The following is a 20,080-nucleotide window of genomic DNA, read 5'->3' as shown; positions in this document are numbered from 1 at the left end:
GTCATGATCCCAGGGTCCTGGGATGGAGCCCTGCAAGGGGCTCCCTGCTCTGCAGGAAGCCTGCTTCTCCCTCTACCACTTCCCTTGCTTGTGTTCCCTCTCTCACCATGTCTCTGTCAAATAAATAAAATCTAAAAAAAAAAAAAAATATTGCAAATAAAAGATGGGATTAAAAATTTATATCAATGGACCCCTGGGCTCCCTGCCCCGTGGGACGCCTGCTCCCTCTCGCACCGTCCCTGCTTGTATTCCCTCTCTTGCTGTGTCTCTGACAAATGAACAAAATCTTAAAAAAAAAAAAAAAAAAAAAAAAAAAAGAGGAAGGAAAGAAAAGAAAGAAAGAAGGAATGAGAGAAGGTAAAATTTTTAAAAATGAATTTTTTCAGAAAAAAATTTTTTTTAAAGTGGGCTCCACATGGAGCCCAGCATGTGCTTGAACTCACAACCCTGAGATCACGAACTGGGCTGAAATAAACAGCTGCCCACTTAACCAACTGAGCCACCCAGGTCCCCCCAGCAATTACTTTATTTTTTATTTTTTAAAGTGTGTGTGTGTGTGTGTTTTTTTTTTTTTTTAGTCAGAGAGAGAGTGAGAGAGCACAAACAGGGTGAGCTACAAGCTGAGGGAGAAGCATTCTCCCTGCTGAGCAAGGAGCCTGATCTGGGGACTGGACACCAGGACTCCAGGATCATGACCTGAGCGAAGGCCAAAGCTTCACTGACTGAGCCACCCAGGTGTCCAAATGGCTTTAAATATCTTAGAATTCTCTATTTTCCTCCATAAAATCTTATTTTTGTAAATTATTAGTTTAAGTGTAAATTACATTATTGACATTATATTAGCACTTAAGTTTTCAACAAACTGAGTACGGGTACCCTTCCCTATTTTTAACACACCCAAGGATGTTTCCCAATTTTATTCCTTAAAAAAATTTAAATTATGTTCATATACTAAATTTTGCCTGCTAAGAAGATAGTATGCAGTATGTTTTACTCTCTGATGATACCATCTTCTCTAATCACTGCCATAAGTGCAGTGTGGTACATTAATTACTTATTTCATCTGCTTTGTATTTCCATTTCTGGAACACTACAGCACTACTAAATTAACAATATATCTAGATAAACTATTTTTTAAGTTTGTTTTTTTTTTTTAGTAATCTCTATACCCAACATGGGGCTTGAACTCACAACCCTGAGATCAAGAGTGATATGCTCTCACCGCTGAGCCAGCCAGGAACCTCTAGATAAACTATTAATGTTTGTACCATCTAAGCTATGAGATTGCATTCTATTTTTTAAATTAATGTATAAGCATTCAAATTCTTAAAATATAGATTTATACATTTTTAAAAATAACTAGAAACAAAATATCAAATTCTTCTATATTCCTGGATATTTTATTCCCAAGGCTTTTAGAAATGGCAATCCAGCATGTTTCTTTGACTTTCTGCACCATGCGTCTGCTTGTTCACTTGTTTATCTGTTGATGGTGTGGAATGCTAACCTTCAGGAATGATTTGAATAATTAGAACAAGGATTCTTCCAGGAAATGGACTCTATGGGGGGGGGATCAATATCTTATTGACATTTAGAAAAATAAATTTTCATAGAAGAAAAATACAGTGATTAAACCAACTGTAATCCAATCATACAGGGTTTGATTCTAGAATACTTTTGCACGTATCTACTTCTGACTCAATGTACATACTTCCAAATGCAGAGGGCTTAAATCCTGATTTCTCTGGGTCTGCAACACCTGACACCAAATTTTCCCTGAAACAGGATTCATATATGACTTTTATCAATCACAGACATGAGTCTTCTTCTAGTCATATCTTTCCCACCACCCCAAGTACCATGGCTAAGAATTTGTTCTTGATGTTGCCACTTCAAATTCTCCATCTGCTTCTGCTAATAATTCAACTTTACTTTCTTTAAGATGATTTTTCTTACTTCCAATTTAGATCAGATTCCCTTGCTATCCATAATTAGGCTCACAGTACTTTTTTCCCCTTCTATTCTCACAGTTCATAATTATATTTGCATGGTGATTTGGAATGCCTGCGTCCCACATTCCATAAGAGACTGTTTCTGTATTTCATATCATTTTATTGTCAGAGACTGGCAATTAGTAGAAACTCAGGAAGTATTTATTTAATGAATTAGTGAATGAATGAATGAAGTTCAAGCTCAAATCCCATCCTCTCTAAAAAGACATTCCTAACCTCTTCAGCCACAGTGATAAATCCCTCTCTTGAACTTTAGGCACTTATTGATGGTACCACTCGTTTATCCCATGGAATCATAGATCCATAGACTTCTATAGGAGTTTAGAGATAGCAGGCTTTATTTTGTAAATAATGTATGTAATTCACTGAAATAAAATTTTTGCTTTTACTTCTGTGAATACTGTCATTAGTGCTGGGGAGTTAACCTATGAAGTATTTTGAACAATCTTTGGACTATTTGTATGTGTGGAGATTTTTCTGATGTTTCATAGAAGTCTACATTCTTACGATTTTCAAAACAATTTGGTTCCTGGGCATAAAAGAATAAGCCTATTGGTTCTACTAATGATGGTCCCTCAGATTGTCAGATTATTCTCTTGCACAATCAAGACACAGTCCCTCCTTCAATTACTGCCTTTATGCTGTGGTTTTCAGCTCTTTCATCATCCTGATTCATTCTCTTGTGAACTGACTCTAGTTTGCCAATGTTATTTTTAAAAAAAATATTTTATTTATGTATTTGACAGAAAGAGAGAACACAAGTGGGGGGAGCTGGAGAGGGAGAAACAGGCTCCCCACTGAGCAGGGAGCCCCCCACTTGATCCCAGCATCCTGGGATCATGACCTGAGCCAAAGGCAGATGCTTACTGACTGAGCCACCCAGGCACCCCTGTCAATGTTCTTCTTAAAATAAAATTACTTTTGTAACCAGTAATTTTATTTTTTAAATTATGCTATTCAAATGTCACAAGATAGTATAAGACTTAAAATTTCTATAAATTTAGAGGTTCCTCTAAGAATAAATTTGTGACAATTCTTCAAATATTTAAGTTCAAAAAATTTAAAAAGCTAACTTTAAGTAATAGCTATCTTTTTCTGGTAGCTGTCTAACCGTTGTTGGAGGATTGCTTAGATTACAAAGCCAATTCTATTCATTATATCTTAAAATTTTCTGGCTTGCTCTGACCACTTGCTATTTGAACTTCAAAAGGATTTGAACAAATAAGTAACAAAATACCATGCTTGTTTTGGTGTGAGAAAAAATTTTAGTTCTATGGCTATTACCTGCTAGGAACTAAACCAAATGTTTAATAATAATAATCAGCCCTTTCCTGGGCTCAACAAATTGTTTTGATGTGGTTGGTACCAGCGTCTGATGAGAGTATTAGCCTTCATTTAAAAAATGATCACTGGGGCGCCTGGGTGGCTCAGATGGTTAAGCGTCTGCCTTGGACTCAGGTCATGATCCCAGGGTCCTAGGATTGAGCCCTGTGTTGGGCTCCCTGCTTAGTAAAGAGGCTGCTTCTCCTTCTCCCTCTGCCATTCCTTCCACTTGGGCTCTCTGGCTCTATCTCTCTCTCAAATAAATAAATAAGATTTTAAGAAATAACAAAAATAGGGGCGCCTGGGTGGCTCAGTGGGTTAAAGCCTCTGCCTTCGGCTCAGGTCATGATCCCAGGGTCCTGGGATCCAGCCCCGCATCAGGTTCTCTGCTCAGCAGGGAGCCTGCTTCCTCCTCTCTCTTCTCTGCCTGCCTCTCTGCCTACTTGTGATGTCTGTCAAATAAATAAATAAATAAATTGTAAAAAAAAAAAAAACCCAATAATAAAATAAATAAAAAATGATCATTAGTTTGAGTTGATATTACAAACATTACTAAATTGCTAATAATATAATATCCTTCATTACCAGGCAAGAATTGTCCTTTTCAGTCCTCTACATATAATTTACCATCCATGCCAAGAATGTTATAAGAAATTGTAAAGTAGTTTAATCGTTCAGTCTTAAAAGAAGGCAATGAATGCTACAGAAGAAAAAGTTAACAAATAAAATAGAATTATATAGAAATAAGTTAGAAGATGTAAGGAGGGCTTGAGCTCCTCCACTTCTGAAATAGTTTTACTATCTGACACATAGTTATGACCATTAAACGTTTGCTAAATGAATAAAAATGTTCAAGCACTAGGGATAATTCTACAGTGGGGACAACAAATTATAAGAAGGTAGTTGGCTTAACCAGAATATCTTGTAATTTATTTTCAATTTCAATTTCTGTATTTTTTATTTTTTGCTGTATTTTTACTGTATTTTTTTACTGTATTTTTAATTTCAATATTTTTGAGAACTCAGTATGAGTTCAACATAGTATTATAGTCATTAAAAATACTCAAATAGTTTTTTTTTTTTTTAAAGATTTTATTTATTTATTTGACAGAGAGAGACACAGAGAGGGAGCATAAGCAGGGGGAGTGGGAGAGGGAGAAGAAGGCTTCCCACCAAGCAGGGAGCCAGACGTGGGGCTCCATCCCAGGACCCTAGGATCATGACTGGAGCCTAAGGCAGATGCCTAACGACTGAGCCACCCAGGTGCCCCAAAATACTCAAATAGTTTAAACATTGTGTAATTCAATCTCCTATTATCCAAATTTATATATTATAAATTACTTCTTTCTTTCCCTTTCTTTCTTTCTCTTTCCCTTTCCTTTTCTCTCTCTCCCTCTCTTTTTCTCTTCCTTCCTCCTTCCTTCCTTCCTTCCTTCCTTCCTCTCTCTCTCCCCTCCTCCCTTCTCCTTCCCTCCCTCCTTCCCTTCCTTCCTTCCATGAAAAATTCACTTGGGATATTTAGGTAATAGTATTTTAAAGTAGCCCGTAAATGAGCTATAGCACCTGAATAGAAACGGCCATACAACATGTTAAAGAAACAGAATAAACAAAAGAACCTTTGGCATGCATCTAGTTGTTCAAAACTAGGAGGGTTTTTTTTTTTTTTTTTTAATGACTCTAAGAAACTCAAATTCCTCTTTAAGGATTTTGTTGCTACCTTTCCTACAAAAATTACCCAGATTACTTCTTGACTTCTACTTTGAGAGCACAGGAAGTCTTGCCATGCAATATTAGGTAACTCTACCTCTGAAGCTTACAGGTACTTTTTTATCTGAACAGTATATCCTAAATACTATATGTAATTTCTACATAGCTTGTTCGTTGAACCTATTCCATCCTTGGATTACATTATATATATATTCTTTATATAAACTTTCTAGAGAAAAGGCATTCAAGGCACATTTTTATTTTTATATAATATATAATATGTAGATAGATAGATCCTGTAAGCAATAATTGAAGTTTGAAAAATATTATCACACTTGCAACTTTCATATTTGTAAAAGTATATGTCAATTTGAAATTATTTTTGGAAGATCTGTCATAAACCAAATAAGTACATGAGACAATCCAGGACAACTTATAAAAATTCTCTTCAAAAAGAAGGTAGGGGCGCCTGGGTGGCTCAGTGGGTTAAAGCCTCTGCTTTCCACTCAGGTCATGATCCCAGGGTCCTGGGATCTAGCCCCACATCGGGCTCTCTGCTCAGCAGGGAGCCTGCTTCCTCCTCTCTCTCTGCCTGCCTCTCTGCCTACTTGTGATTTCTGTCTGTCAAATAAATAAATAAAATCTTAAAAAAAAAACCCCAAAACCAAAAAGAAGGTAGGTGTTTGTTACCAATGAAAGTCCAGAAACAGCTAGGAAGCCTACTCCATCCACTTTATTATGCTAAGAACTGTTTGAGCATCATAGGCATCATATTAATTGAGGTGATCACTATAACTTCCAAAATCATTTTAGGTTACATACAAAAATTCTACACTAAAGTAAAGCTGCTGACTTGAGGTAAGTCTTATAAATAACTTTGAAAATGTCCATCAACTTATTATTTTACAAGCAAATTTTCAATTTTTCTGCTATGTACTGTTTTAGGCACTGAAGTACAAAAATGAATACAATATAAAATTCTTGCCCTGAGGGAATTCACATTTTAGTGAGAGGTGTCTTTTTTTTTCTCTTTTTTTGCGGGTATTTAATATGTGGTTTTCATATACAGTTAGGGAAACAGTATGTTATAGGATCCAAAGAAAAAAAGAAACATTACTTGAAAGAGGTTGGAAGTGGGTTTGTCTTGACTGTACTATGAATTGTTTGTTGAATTAAATTAGTGTTTCAGAAGTATCTATTTAATTCCATATTGTTGACATTACAGTGAAAGCAGTGAAACTTGTCAGCAGATGATTAAGTTTTATGGTTGATGTCCACACTTTTGTAGCTTGGGAACAATATCAAGTTTCTGGGAAAAACATCCTTCCTCTCTCCCCACCCTCCCTCTATCATTTCATCAGGGGCTCAATCTGCTGGTGTTAGGTGTGTTCTGCAAACAAAGGTGTATCACAGTTCTTCTTTTTTCATTTTTTACTTAACATGAGAAGAGTTACTGCAATTTTTCAGTTTTTTTTTTTTTCTTTCCTCCTGGGACAGGAAGCTTTTAAATTGTTGGTTTATTATACATTAGGGAAAGTCTGCACTTGATGGCTACTTTTTCCATTACCAGGACCACCAGTTAGTGGTATTAGTTCTGGGTGAGTGGAACACCCTTTACAAGCAGCTGGAGGAGGTATGCATGTTTCTAGATTACTGACTTCCACCGACTAGTCGTTTAGAAAGCTACACTGTTCCCACGGAAGTTAACTATTCAATCAGACAGGGTTGAAATCTTAAGGTCGAAGTGGGGGAAAAATTGGATAGTTATTGGTTGGGTTACTGCTTAAAGGAAGGCGGGCGGGAGTTAATGAATGGATAGAGTGTCAAAATGGGACTTTATTAAACGACTCATTAAAACTGCACAAAAACGAAAACGAATCTCTCCTGGTTCCAGAGGACTAAAAAAACAAAACCAAACAAAAAACCTTCAAAAACCCAACTCCAAACAAAATTTAGGAAATATAGGAGGGATAAGTCCAGTCTGGTTGTCTGGAAGACCACCCCTCCTGTCGCGTCCGGTCTGAACGTGGGCACAGGTGTGACAATTTTGCAAAAACATCTTCCAAAACTATCTTTCCACGAGAGAAGGTGCGCCCCAAGAACTTCAAGGTGGAAAGCACGTCACGCAGTCGAACGACCGCCCTCCCTCGCTAACCTTTCCGCCTTTCCCACCCAGCCACTCCCTCTCCGCTGCAGCCTCCAGCCAGGGGGCGTTTGTTTACGTGACGTCAGCCGTAGTAAGCAGTCCCCGCCCCCGTTTCCCTCTGGCCGCCTCGTTTCCCGCGCCGCGGAGCTTCTCCCCTTAAAAGGACAATAGAGGCCTCGGGAGCGCGCGCGGCCGCCAGGCCTTCTCCCCTCCCAGCCCGCGACGCGCGCGCGCCCGTATGCAAATAAGTTCGATTCAGGAGAATTTTGTACCGGGAGACGCGCGTGCGCAGAGGGAAAGCGGAATCTACACCTTCCCGGCCAGCGGTAGCAACTGCAGAACTGCAGGAGACAATCTTTCTAGACAAGGCAGTTGAGGAGGAGGGAGCGATCGGAAGGGGGGGTTGCCTTGGCGTGCACTCCGCACCTCGGGAACGTTATTGCGCGTGGAACGGCTGCCTTTGGAAGGTGAGTGACTCTGACCATTACTCTGGTGCAAAACTCTCTCACGAGGCTTTGATTTCAGAGTGGGTTTTTTTTTTTTTTTCCTCTTTTCACCTCCCCCACCTCCCCCGGTCCATCCACACAAATACGCACACACAGACGCACGCACAGGAAGTTTTGTCTTGGAGATGGCATTGCTGGGAGCAGTGTTCTCGTAATCTTCAAGCCCCGGGCTCTTTTGTATACACATGTTTAGTGTGTCTTTTTTAATTGGGGAGGGTACTGGAGGCAAACCGAAAGTCTTGGGGTTGGGGGAAGTGAGTGGAGGCTGCAGACGACTGAGGAGTCGCCGGAGTTGAGGGATCCACGTTGAAGGTGACAATGACTTTTCTCAGCCGTAGTGTTGTGTGGCGGAAAGGAGCTGGTGGCTGGAAGGCCCGAGAGAAAAACGACTTGCTGGCAACTGCGGAGGGGCCCCGGGCTGGTGCATCCGCGTGGGCGCGCGCCCCGGGAGTGGTCGGGCGCCGCGGTTGAACCTCGTGGTTTAGTTTCGTTGCAGCCCCCGGCGAGTGTTTGAGAAGGGTGGACAATAAACGCCATTCGCTCGGAAACTTAAGTTGCCGTCTGCTTGCGAGCTGGCGGGCGTGAGGGGGTTTAAATCGGCCTTTTGGGTCAGCGCCCGGTGGCCGGAGTGCACGCGGCGTGGCGTTGTTTGCCGAACTCCGGAGGGATGCGGATGCGACAATGAGAGCAACACGCGGCCGCTTGAAGCAGCCCGGCTCCCCAACGCCTCTTCCCCCCGACCGCGCCCAGGCAGCGCGGGGGGCCATGTGTCTGTGGAGCCTCAAGTTTTGTTCGCAATTTATTCACCTGTAGCGTAGATGTGGGCGCCACGGCGAGGGCTTTCTGGGGCAGCCGAGTGCGGCTTAAGATGGCTAGTCAGAGCCAAGTTGACTTGGGGATGGAGGCAGCGGCGTTGTGTGCGCCGAAGGAGTGAGGGAACTCCGGAGGGCACTGCTTTTTGTGCTGAACATGACAGACCACGTGCTTGGGGCTGCGACCCCGATTTTCGCCGGAGGTCGGTGTGAGTGTCCGGCTCCGGGCCGGCAGTGAGATGCGGGTGCTGTTGGGGCGGGCCGGCCGGCAGGACAATGTGATTTGCTGATGATGGCGTCTTGCCAGTTTAAAAAGCAGAGTGAAAGTCGCCAAGTCTCCGCTGGTGCGGGGCGGGTAATCGGGCGTTTCTCATCAAGGGCACTGAAAAACTTTGATTAAATGGGCTTGCTGCTGAGGGGAGGACGGGGGGTACAGGCTCCGAGCTCTCAGGGCGCGGGGTCCGGACCCTAACTCGGGGTGATCGTCAAGTGTCTCTCGTCTCTGAGAAACAATCCGACATCCCTGATGCTGCACGTAGGCAGCGCCCGGCTGGACAGAAAACAAAGAGCTGCATGTGCCCGTGCGGGCCCCGCCGGCGCTGGGGCGGCCGCCCGGCGAAGGGCCGTGCGGGCCCGGCCCCCCGAACTTTGGGCGAGTTTCGAGAGGGGCTTTTGTCCCTCAGCTCCTCGCTGGGAAACTTTGGCGGCGCTGCTGGCGTGAGGTGCCATGCTGGTGCGCGGGGAGGCGGCGTGCTCCGCGCTCCGGGCGGGCAGAGAGGCGGCGGTCTCGGGGCCCCGGCGCTTCAGCACGGGCGCCGAGTGCCGCGACGGCCGAGGGGCCGGGAGAGCGTGGCCCCGAGTTCTTGGCCCGTTACCCGTGGCCCGGAGTCTGTGTCTGGGAGGTCTGTGGATTCGCCTTTGAAGTCGAACTGTTGCCATGTTTGAATTACGTCAGGGCAAAGCCATGAGGAGGAACAAGCCCCGGCAGCGCGGCGTGCGGGAGGCGCGGCCTGCGGGAGGCGCCGGGCGGGCGGGCGTGCGTGGGGGCCCGTTGTTCCGGCGCAGGTGAGGGAGGAGGCGGCAAGGGACGCGGGTCACCTCCTGCCGCCCTCGCCCCGGCGAGCAGCTTTCCGCAGGAACTTTCTTCCCGACCCAAGTTGTTCTATTTACCAACAAACCCACCGGGGAGCGTTTCTATTTGCTGCCCCGGTGCCTCTCTCTCGGCCGTCACCGCGTGCCCGAGGGGGAAGCGCGTTTGGAGGGGTGCCGAGGGCCACAGGAGGACTGGGGAGGCATCTTGCTGCTTTCTGGGAAGCGGGTACGTTGCGGCGAGCACCCCAACCCCCCGCAGTCGAGTCGTGGCCCGCATGTTGAGGGCGCCCAGCCCCGACGACACCCGAAAAAACCACCGTGGGGAAGTTTCGGGGCTCCCCGTTGTCGTACAAAGGGAAGTGAGGACTGTGGCTGAATTGTGCGTGCCGCTGTTTTCTTTGTGTGTTTACGTGTGGGAGGGGGCTCCGGGAGGGGCGAGGTTTGTTTTGGTTGCGGGTGGGGTTGGTTTCTTGGGGTGGCAGGGCGGTGCAGTTTGTTCTGGTAACTAGACCTAGTAGGTTTCTTTGTTTTTATTTTCTTCGTCTAACCTTGGCTAACTACAGACACTGGGAAGACTAGGAACTACTGATTACGCCAATACTGACCCTGTGTGAGGGAGTTTTACCCAAGCAGTACTCCCCCAGTTCCCACGCCTCACGTAGTCCTGAGGAAGGTTAAAAAAAAAAACCCTTTATTCTTCTAGTAATTAAAAATATGAATTTGACCTTGTCATTAAAAGTACCTTGAAAGCACCTGTTTTTGAGCTGGAGTTTGCCAGACTTGGGAAGCCTTTTAATAATGTAGGTCGCAAAACCGAACACGTTTATTTAGGTGGTCAATCTAAATTAAATTAAAGTCTAGGAGTTTGTTTCTGATGGAATTGGAGAAAAGCCTGATGGCATCTAAAGTATTTATATAACGATTTGGGGAAGGGGGAAAGTCTCTCTTAGCCCTAAAGGTATGCGTGGCTCAATCTTTGGTGATTGTTCATTGCGTTATCTTAGGATGACCTTGAAGAAGCTAGCTCCTGGTGAGTTGGGCCTTTCTTGGAGATTTTATGTGGTGGTTGGGGAGGAAGCTGCTAAGGGGGTTGACAGGGTAAAAGGCTATAGCTATCCCTGCTAGCTGCTTCCTAGTTCCCGTGAACTGGGTTTGACCTTTTGGTTACCCCTCTTAGATTTTCTTTTGGAGCCAACTTTTTTTTTTTTTTTTTTTTTGTTATGTGGCCCCAGGCATAGCTCAAAAATTATGCTGGTTTGACACATGGATGCTTCTTTGGTATTTGGGGTTTGCCTGCAGTCTAGACAACCGATAAGCAGCACCGGATCTGCAGCTTCTTTCCTGATTTCTCCCACATTTGGATAATGTTTAAGGGTTAGGATCTAAAAGTGGTTGTTACCAAAAAATAATATCCTTAGATGCCACGCCCAAACAAAAAACCTACAAATTGCTCTTTTCATTGTTCTGATATTAAATAGACCTGTTTCTCCAGGTTTTGGTTGACCAAACTACAAATACTTAAGGGCAGCCAATTAAGTAACAATACATTTCTGAAGTGGGTAGAAGGAACATGTCAAGAATATGAAAAACTTTGTATTTAGTAACTTTATGAGTTTCTTTTGTGCAGTTACTTCTTTGGTCTATTAAAATGTGTAAGATGTTTTTTAAGTACACTAAGATTCTTTGATTTATTTATCTTCATTAGTATTTTATACCTGGGATGAAGCCAGAATTTCAGAGTTCTTGGAGATTTCAAGTACAATAGAGCTTAATAGTTTCTGTTTTAAGTATCACATCATATGTGCAGCAGATTTGATTTATCAAGGTGAATGAATGGAGAATGGGAAAGACCGCCTTCCTTTTTGCATAACTTTTTTCAGGAGTTTGGAAATGAAAAGTTCAATAGGTTGTGTATTCTGGAACTTTGGTGGGCAGCAGGCCTTAAAGCTGCTGTCCCACAGTATTCTTAACTGGATGGTGAGTTTATTTTCCCACTTGTAATCAGGGCCTGGAAAAATCTGGCTCTTGCGGCTCAGACTCCTGCAGATTTATGTCAGAAAAGCAATTTGAGAATGATTTTCTATGTAAAATCAGTTTTTCACTGGGGAAAGTTAAGCTTATTTGAAATCTAGACCAACTTTGTATGCTGTGATGAGGACAAATTAATTTAACATGCTAACACGTAGTAGGTTGCTTTAAAAATGCAACGTTTTTTTTTTTCCACTTAAAGGGAATGTAATTGGCGGAGAGAGAAGGGAACCCATTTGTTGAGGCATTAGGTTTGTTGTTTGGAAGTCTCAGGTTAAAATGCCTAGGTTTCAAAGCTGTGATCGTGTTAAATAAGTCACTTGGTTGTCCAATTTTCTCCTCTGCAAAACAGTAATAATAATACCTACTACTTCACAAGACTGTAAATAATTAAGCTAGTGATATGCTTGGTAAATACTGGCTGTTCTCACATATTTGGGAAGTAGACATTTTACAGGAGACAAAACTGAGGCCTGGGGCCAGTTACATTGCTGGAGGAAATAATTCAGTAAATGTTGAGTGGAAAGTATGAGTGTCTTTGGCCCTCTCCCCTACTTTCAGAAACTGGTTCTGGGAAGACACTGTCTTCTACACCAGGTTGCCTGTCCAATTTTGATTGAACCATTTTACAGCAAAAACTTGTGGGAATCGAGAAAACGCCGTTCTCTTTCTTCCTGATTTCTCTTGTCCACAGAGTCTTGGATTTTCACACTTAGTTTTGACTCTGGGAGGTTACAGATTGAAAACGTTTTGTTGTCTTTTGGCTCTTCAGTTTCTCTTTTAATTGAGTCTGTAACTAAGGTTTTCTGTATTATGGAAATGATCTGGAAATGCATCTAGTCTAAGAGAAGGCAGCTTGTTTTCACGGAAGGTTTTCTTTTTGCACCAGAAGTATGAGAGTTGCAACTGAACTAAAATAATTCATTTCTAGCTTTATATTGAGTTGTTTCCACCTATTACATAAGTTCGATTTGTCTTAATGTAATTTTAGTTTGGTTCATGTTAATATATGCTGAGTTTAAATAGCTCTCGTTTTGAGATTTCATTTTGTTCCACACTATTCTCCTAACCTTTCCTTCCTCCCCCATGCCTGCTTCAAATATGCAAGAAATATTTTTCTGATTATTATGAAAGCATTGAATTATTTTCTATTAGTCTTTTCTAATTAAAGTGATTCACTTGGTTTACATTCCCTGGAAATCTTTGAACCTTTTTTTCTACAAAAGTCTACAGACTAAATGTTAAAAATGACTCCATTCAAAGTATCAGTTTTTCAATACACCTTTTTATTGTGGACCCCTTTCCCATTCTGTGCGCCTAAGTATACTGTTCAGATCTGTTTTGCCTATCCCATTCTTTAGGTGTTAGCAAATTCTGCATGTATCTGTGTATCATGTACAGGTAGCACCTGGTTGTAATATAAGACTGACAGTTCCTGCTCTGCAACAGTTTACTATTGAGAGGAGGAGGTATAGAGCAAACAAGTGTGTAAAAATCCCATGTTAGGTATTACAATACAGGTATAGACAGCTTTTGTTTAAAAAAAAAAAAAAAATCATTTCCCGAGTTAAGAGGATGGAGGTAAAACCATCCCAAGACAGAGAGAACAACTTGGGTAGAGATGTAGCTTTTATTAAAGTTGGTTTGACACTCCTGGAATATCAGGATTCCAAGTTGGGAGCAGCTGGTAAGCAGGACCAGATCATGAAAAGCTTTGCATTTCTTGCCAGGGAGTTTAGATATTATCCTGAAGTGCATATTGATACCTTGAAAGAGATGATTAATGTTTGAGCTTTAGGAAGGGACCACCTGTTTGAAGATTCTAAGGAAATTAGTTACAAGGCTCCAGCACCATAATGAGGAACAAATAGGCAGTGAGGACAGAAGGGACATGAACCAGACAAGTGAAGGAAGAAATAGAATCTTTAAGGACTTAATAGTAGAAACATGTTGGGGTCCATGCAGAGCCTGTGAAGGGAGAGCCCGGTTGACTTCCAGACTTTTTATGTGACTATATAGGTGATAACTAAGGTAGGTGAATACCAGAAGAACATGTTTGGAAGAGATTATAGAATTAGTGTAGAGTATTTAAAGGTTAGGGCTTTCCAGCCCTTGGTTGATGCTTTATAGGTACCATTCAGAAATGGAAGGGTCAGAGAGCTCAAAAAATTTTCCCAGGTTTGGGTCAGACCAGACATATGCTACCATATCCCATTTCTTAACATTTTTCATGAGTTTGGAAACACAACAGCTTCACAGAAAAGAATATGGTTTAGTTTCATGACTTAAAATCTCCCTGAAATGACCAGATTCCTCTTTTCCCACACACCTGGCCTTAAAACCGTCAGAAATCAGGGTTCTGTCCTCAGTTTAATCTGTTGTATATGTCCTGGGATAAATAGAGTTTATATTTCTATAATATGCAAGTCTTTTTTTTTTTTTTAAGATTTTATTTATTTGACAGATCACAAGCAGGCAGAGAGAGAGAGAGAAGGAGGAGGAAGCAGGCTCCCTGCTGAGCAGAGAGCCCGATGTGGGGCTCCATCCCAGGACCCTGAGATCATGATCTGAGCTGAAGGCAGAGGCTTTAACCCACTGAGCCACCCAGGCGCCCCTAATATGCAAGTCTTATAAATTTAAGGAAATAAATGGTATACAGACACTGGTATTTTCATACTCTTGCTTCCCCAGCATCCCTGGAAAGTAGAAAAAAGATTTCAGTCTAATATTGCTGAGGGCAAATGAAGTTAGAAGTGACTTCCCATTCAGTTGTAAAGAGAAAAGCAGAAATAGACTCCAACTTGACTATTACAGTGCCTTTTTTTTTTTTTTTAAGCAGACTCAACGGTAGTTACATTTCTTAAATGATGATAATCACCCCTTAGAAGCAGATAAATCCTATCTCCCTAACCTTTATAATTTTCTCATCCACTGGAGTCAGTCCTAATCCAGAATTGGGATACCCAGTGTTTTTTCACACTGTTAAAAATGGGAGAACCTAGTATTTTTTTTTTTTTTAATACTGTCTAAAACTCAGAGACCTGGATTTTTGATTTTTATTTTTAACTTAGGCTATTTCAGTTGAAGATTTTATTTCTGAGTTTGACCTCTTTCCTGTAGGATGAGTTCTAGGTTCTTCTGCTAAGTGTGAATTTCACAGGCAACCATAATAAATACTTTACCACATAATTCAGAGACTGGGTACATGTGTGAAGAAGCCATTGGCAAAGAAGTGGGGTCCATAACCCTTCCTCAGTTTTTTTTCAGCCAAGTTAAAATTCGTCCCTTAAAAGTGAACAGGTAAAGTAAATTCAAAATTTTTGGTGTTGTTGCGATATGGATTGGTAACAAGGGGATAAGAGGGAATAATGTTCAATGGCTCCATGGCTTTCCTTAATCAAGGCTGATGAAACAGGTCTCATTGTGGGGGAACATTGCAACCAAGTGGCCTGGCAGCATGAGAACACAAAACACTCTTAGTCCTGTTTGACTCTGAAGTGTTGCTCCAGTTACGCTGTTAGTGTTTACTGGATCCTGTACTTAGGTGATTAAAGATAGCATACCACTGACTAAAAATGGTGTCGAGGGTGACATTAACAATTAATTACAGCAACTAAAGGTTGCTCATAACTTTTGATCACGGGTATTTTTTCAGTGTTTATATCTCTTCCTTTCCCATCATCCTGTCATTTTAAAGTTCAACTCTAAAGAAGTGCCATCTCCTTCACTTCAAAGTTGTCTTTGGTTGCTGGGTTCCCTTTGTCTTTATTCAACACTGCTTCCTTCCCACTTTACAAATCTTTTGCTTGTCTCTTCTCTGCAGCTTCCTTCCCATCCTGCTCCATGTCTGTTCTGTACTCTCTCTTCTGTGGAGTGTATTTCCTAATGTGTATCTCTCCATCTTGTGTCTTTGAGGAAGTTTGTTTAAGCTCTCTGGGCTCTCTCAGATCCCTCTTTAGTTAAGTCAAGGTGTATAATGAGAACTGAGGTTTTGGGGGCGTGGTGCTGGAAAGAGGAAAGTGAAAGTAAGCTTCCTTCATCCCTGCTCCCCTCAGAGGTACTAGTTTTTAGTTTTTAGAAAACGATTTAAAAAAGCCAGTTAAGGTCCCATTTCAAAAACACACAATGGGATTGTACTGTGTAACTGTTACTCAGTTTGTTTATTTTACAGAACAAGGTATCCTGGATAGTTCCACGCTGTACATGTCACAAATCTGCATTCTTTTTAGGGGCTAGAACTGTATCCTGTAGTATGAAGACATCATAATTTAACCAATCTAAGAATCCATAGGCATATAGGATGCTTCTAGTGTCTTGTGTATTTTTTTTTAGGTCCGTGTCCATTGGTTTTTAATAAAAGTGGTGATTAGAAGCTGTAGAATTTTGGTCTTTTGGAAATGAAAAACACTTTAGGAATATTTTTTTGGGAGGCTGCATTTGTAATTATAATTACATGTTGCAATTGTAATTGTAATCAGAATTTCATCTTCCAAAGTGGCATGGACAAATTGTAACATTAACTATAAAGCTGACTTATCACCTTGGCATACATACTTCTCTTTTAGTTTTCTTCTATCCAGTCCATCCAGTGGCATTTTGTAGTTCTGAAAGGTATTTTTGGAAATTAAAAAAACCCTTTACTTCCTAAAAGGAATCTAGAAAGTGGAATTGGGGAAGTTATATTTAGAGGAACTGTTGGTGTTCTTCAAAGTGTACCAAAAAAAGTGATCCTATTAGATGTTGCATTTATCATAAGAAGATAAATCTCTTTTCCTAAATGTTAAATTAATACCCTTGCAAGAGATAAAAGACAAGAATACTCTGTAGAATTAAGTTCTTCACCTCACTGTCTCCAATTCCATATTAAAAAGCATACTAAAAGCTTTGAAATTTGCATTTCACTATTCTTCATACTGTTTCCTGATTAAAGTCAAGTTTAAAATGAGTTTAGTATTGTTAAAAGACCCTCTTTAAGGCTTGAATTATTTATCAGAAAACTTTTTCTTAAATAGCATCCCTTCAGTATTAGCTGTTGTTGTAAAGCTTCCTTTTCTTTCCCATTTATATTGTGTTGTACTCAGTGTACTTACCTTCTGCATGTTGAATTAAGTACAAAATAGATACCATCCCTGCTCTTTGGCTTTGTAATCATGTTAGATTAGATTATAATTGGTCCTTTTGATGGGGCTCCAGGCTGACTCAGTCAGTTAGTTGAGTATTGGACTCTTGCTCTCTGGGTTGACTTTGGGCCCCATGTAGGGCACAGCGATTACTTGATAAATAAAGAAAGAATAGAATTGGTTCTTTTGTATTCTTGACATGCAGCATTGACCCCGCCCTTTCCTTGTGTTAACACTAAGGTTACATTCCCCATCTTTTTTTTTTTTTTTTTTTTAAAGATTTTATTTATTTATTTGTCAGAGAGAGAGCAAGCGAGAGCGAGCACAGGCAGACAGAGTGGAAGGCAGAGTCAGAGGGAGAAGCAGGCTCCCTGCGGAGCAAGGAGCCCGATGTGGGACTCGATCCCAGGACGCTGGGATCATGACCTGAGCCGAAGGCAGCTGCTTAACCAACTGAGCCATCCAGGTGTCCCCATTCCCCATCTTTTAATTAATTTTATCATTAGATTTATATGAATTATGCAGCTTTAAAGTGGAAAAAAACCCCCAGAAATTAATCAGATGTTTAGAATTAATTGTTGCATTTTTAAAAATTCACTTTTTGTTGCCCGTGATATTTTGCCTACATAGTTACACTTATTTCTCTTACGGTTTTTGCTGACTTAACTGATAACTTTAATCTTTTTAACTTTGGGAGATTGAATTAAGTTGGACAGAACAGTAAAAATTTGTGGCTGTTTGGCTGACAGCAGCCAAAGAAATAATGTTTATGAAAGTGCCTTATAAAACATGAGATGCTGTATAAACAACAACTTTAAGAAAAAACACTACAACTTGTTAAAAAAGTTTGATCACATTTATTGAGTACCTATTAAGTGACGGGGATTATTTAATGGCTGAGGTTACAAAGATATACAAAGACAGAATTCCTAACCCAGTCTGTTTTCATTTTTAAAACAAGCTTTTTGAGATATAATTCACACACCGTAAAATTCACTCTTTAAAAGTGAACAAGTCAGTGGTTTTTAGTATGTTTACAGAGTTCTGCAACCATCACCACTGTTCTAATTTTAGAAGACAAATGGCAGCTTTTAATAAGCATCTTAAATCTTTCCTGATTTTTGGCTTTATCTCAAAGCTTAATTTTCTTCTGCTTTCCCCACACACTTAAGAGCAAGATTGTATGGTGTCCACTCTCCTGTAATTATTCATCAATTAGGAAGCAGATGGTATTAGCTTCTGTCTGTGAAAACAGTGTGGAATGATGTGACTCCTGTGAGAATAGATGCAAAAGTCACAAATAGTTTAATAGCTTACAGTGTCATTTGAACAAATAAAATAAATTGTTCTGGAGGAATCATTTAATATTGATTGCCCAAATGTGGGACTAGGAAAGAATATCCTAGGAAATTTCTAGGAATATTCTAGGAAATAAATACTCTAAAGAACCACCAGGTTTGTTGAAATAACAGAAATTCCAGGTTTAAAATCTGGTTGTGTTACACCTACCTATCACCTTCTCTATAAATACAAAAAATAAGTTGGTTTTAGAGCCATTTTGTGTCCTCTTCCTCCAGACAGTGGGTAGGTTTTATAGGATTGTTTTCTTGTTTTGTTCTTTTTTAAATTTTTTAAATTAATTAATTATTTTTTAAATATTTTATTTATTTATTTGACAGAGATCACAAGTAGGCAGAGAGGAAGGGAAGCAGGCTCCCTGCTGAGCAGAGAGCCCGATGTGGGGCTCGATCCCATGACCCTGGGATCATGACCTGAGCTGAAGGCAGGGGCTTTAACCCACTGAGCCACCCAGTCGCCCTGTTTTGTTTTTTAAAACATTAGTGGGTCTCTAGATTCTGTGAAAATGCTTTCATTAATTTTTGGGCTCCCCAAAGCGCAAAATGGTTAAACACCAACCACTGCTTAACTGAGTTGCTGTAAACAAAGCCCAAAATGAAACCCCTGTGTATTTGCTGCAGATTCCAGGTGCCTCCCAAGTGCAGGAATAAGCTCAGAAAAGGTTTAATAGGTTTAAGTAATCCATTAAAAGGTTCATACACCTCTTGTGTGTTGCGGCAGGCGGGTACCTTGCACCTTACTGCATTTAGCGCTGCCCAGAAAAGCAGGGACACCCCTCTCACACACTGAAGCAGAATTTTATCAGGATGAACATAAGATCTCAGAGCTGTGTAAAGGATTGTCAGTCAGAAGATATCAGGCTATTTTATTTTCCCCAATTCCTAAAAAAATTACTCAGTCTGAAGAATGGGATGTCTTGTGGGGACTGTTGGGTAAGTTTTGTGGAGATCCCCACCAACAAAAAAATCATATTGAAGATGAACACTTGATTCACAATAGCTGCTTATAAAACGGAAGGCCTCAGTATTTAGCTATAACCCTAACATTCCTTAAAAGCTTGCCCATGCAGTAACTGGCACAAACTGTGTTTCTTGGTTAAATCCAGCCTTGGTGAAGGTAGTTGCTATCTTGGAGATGATCCAAATGCTATATGGTTTTGATGGCATGTTTATTTGTGGAGAGGGAAGGGGATTGTGAGTGGAGAGATAGGAATCTGTCTGTTGTAATAGGATTTGGTCTGTGTATTAAGGGAATGAACTGGCCTTTCTTGCTGTACTTCCTTTGTCCTTGCTGAGAAGGGAGGCTGAAGTTTCCTAGAGCTATTGATGAAGCTGGCCACTGTAAGAGGAAGTGTGGACTTTTGACCTTCTTGATGGTAATGGAGAATGTTAGGGGAGTTTGGAGAGCCCCACAGGTTAGTTGTGAGAACTGGAAAGAGTCACGTAACATTTTTGTCTCAGAACCGAGGAATATACCATAATTTTCTTTAGGACATTTTCTTTATTCATTTATTCTTTTCTTTTCTTCTCTCTCTCTCTGTCTTTCCTTTTTTTTTTTTTTTTTTTTTTTTTTAAAGAAAGATTTTAATTTATTTAACAGATCACAAGTAGGCAGAGAGGCAGACAGAGAAAGAGAGAGGAGGAAGCAGGCCCCCCGCTGCGCAGAGAGCCCGATGTGGGGCTTGATCCCAGGACCCTGAGATCATGACCTGAGCCAAAGGCAGAGGCTCCAACCTGCTGAACCACCCAGGGGCCCCTCTCTCTTTCTTTTGACGATTTTATTTATTTGACAGAGCAAGAGAAGCACAAGCATGGGGAGTAAGAGAGGGAGAAAAAGGCTCTCCTCTGAGCTGAGCAGAGCAGAGAGCCCAATGCTGGGCTCAATCCCAGGACCCTGGGAGGTGAAGGCAGAGCTTAACTGACAGCCACCCAGACACCCCTCAGGACATTTCTTTTTATTTATCATTTGGGCTTGT

The 20,080-nt window shown here is 41.2% G+C and overlaps 1 protein-coding gene across 3 annotated transcripts in view; it reads left to right on the top strand.

Moving 5' to 3' along the window:
• Positions 1–7,346: 7,346 nt before the first annotated feature.
• The window catches only part of SINHCAF (SIN3-HDAC complex associated factor), a 32,436-nt gene continuing 19,702 nt past the window's right edge, over positions 7,347–20,080 (top strand). Inside the window, exon 1 of one of the 3 annotated variants that reach the window (XM_082750897.1) lies at positions 7,347–7,655. The gene's annotated coding sequence lies outside the window, so the exon portion shown is untranslated. Of the gene's footprint in view, positions 7,656–7,766; positions 8,007–9,460; positions 9,825–20,080 lie in introns of those variants that run through there. The other 2 variants (XM_082750898.1, XM_082750896.1) reach the window with 2 other exon arrangements.

Source organism: Mustela nivalis, assembly GCF_964662115.1.
Source record: "Mustela nivalis genome assembly, contig: HAP1_SCAFFOLD_2055, whole genome shotgun sequence".
NCBI classification, from domain to species: Eukaryota; Metazoa; Chordata; class Mammalia; order Carnivora; family Mustelidae; genus Mustela; species Mustela nivalis.
This window is presented reverse-complemented; position numbering and strand designations above follow the sequence as displayed.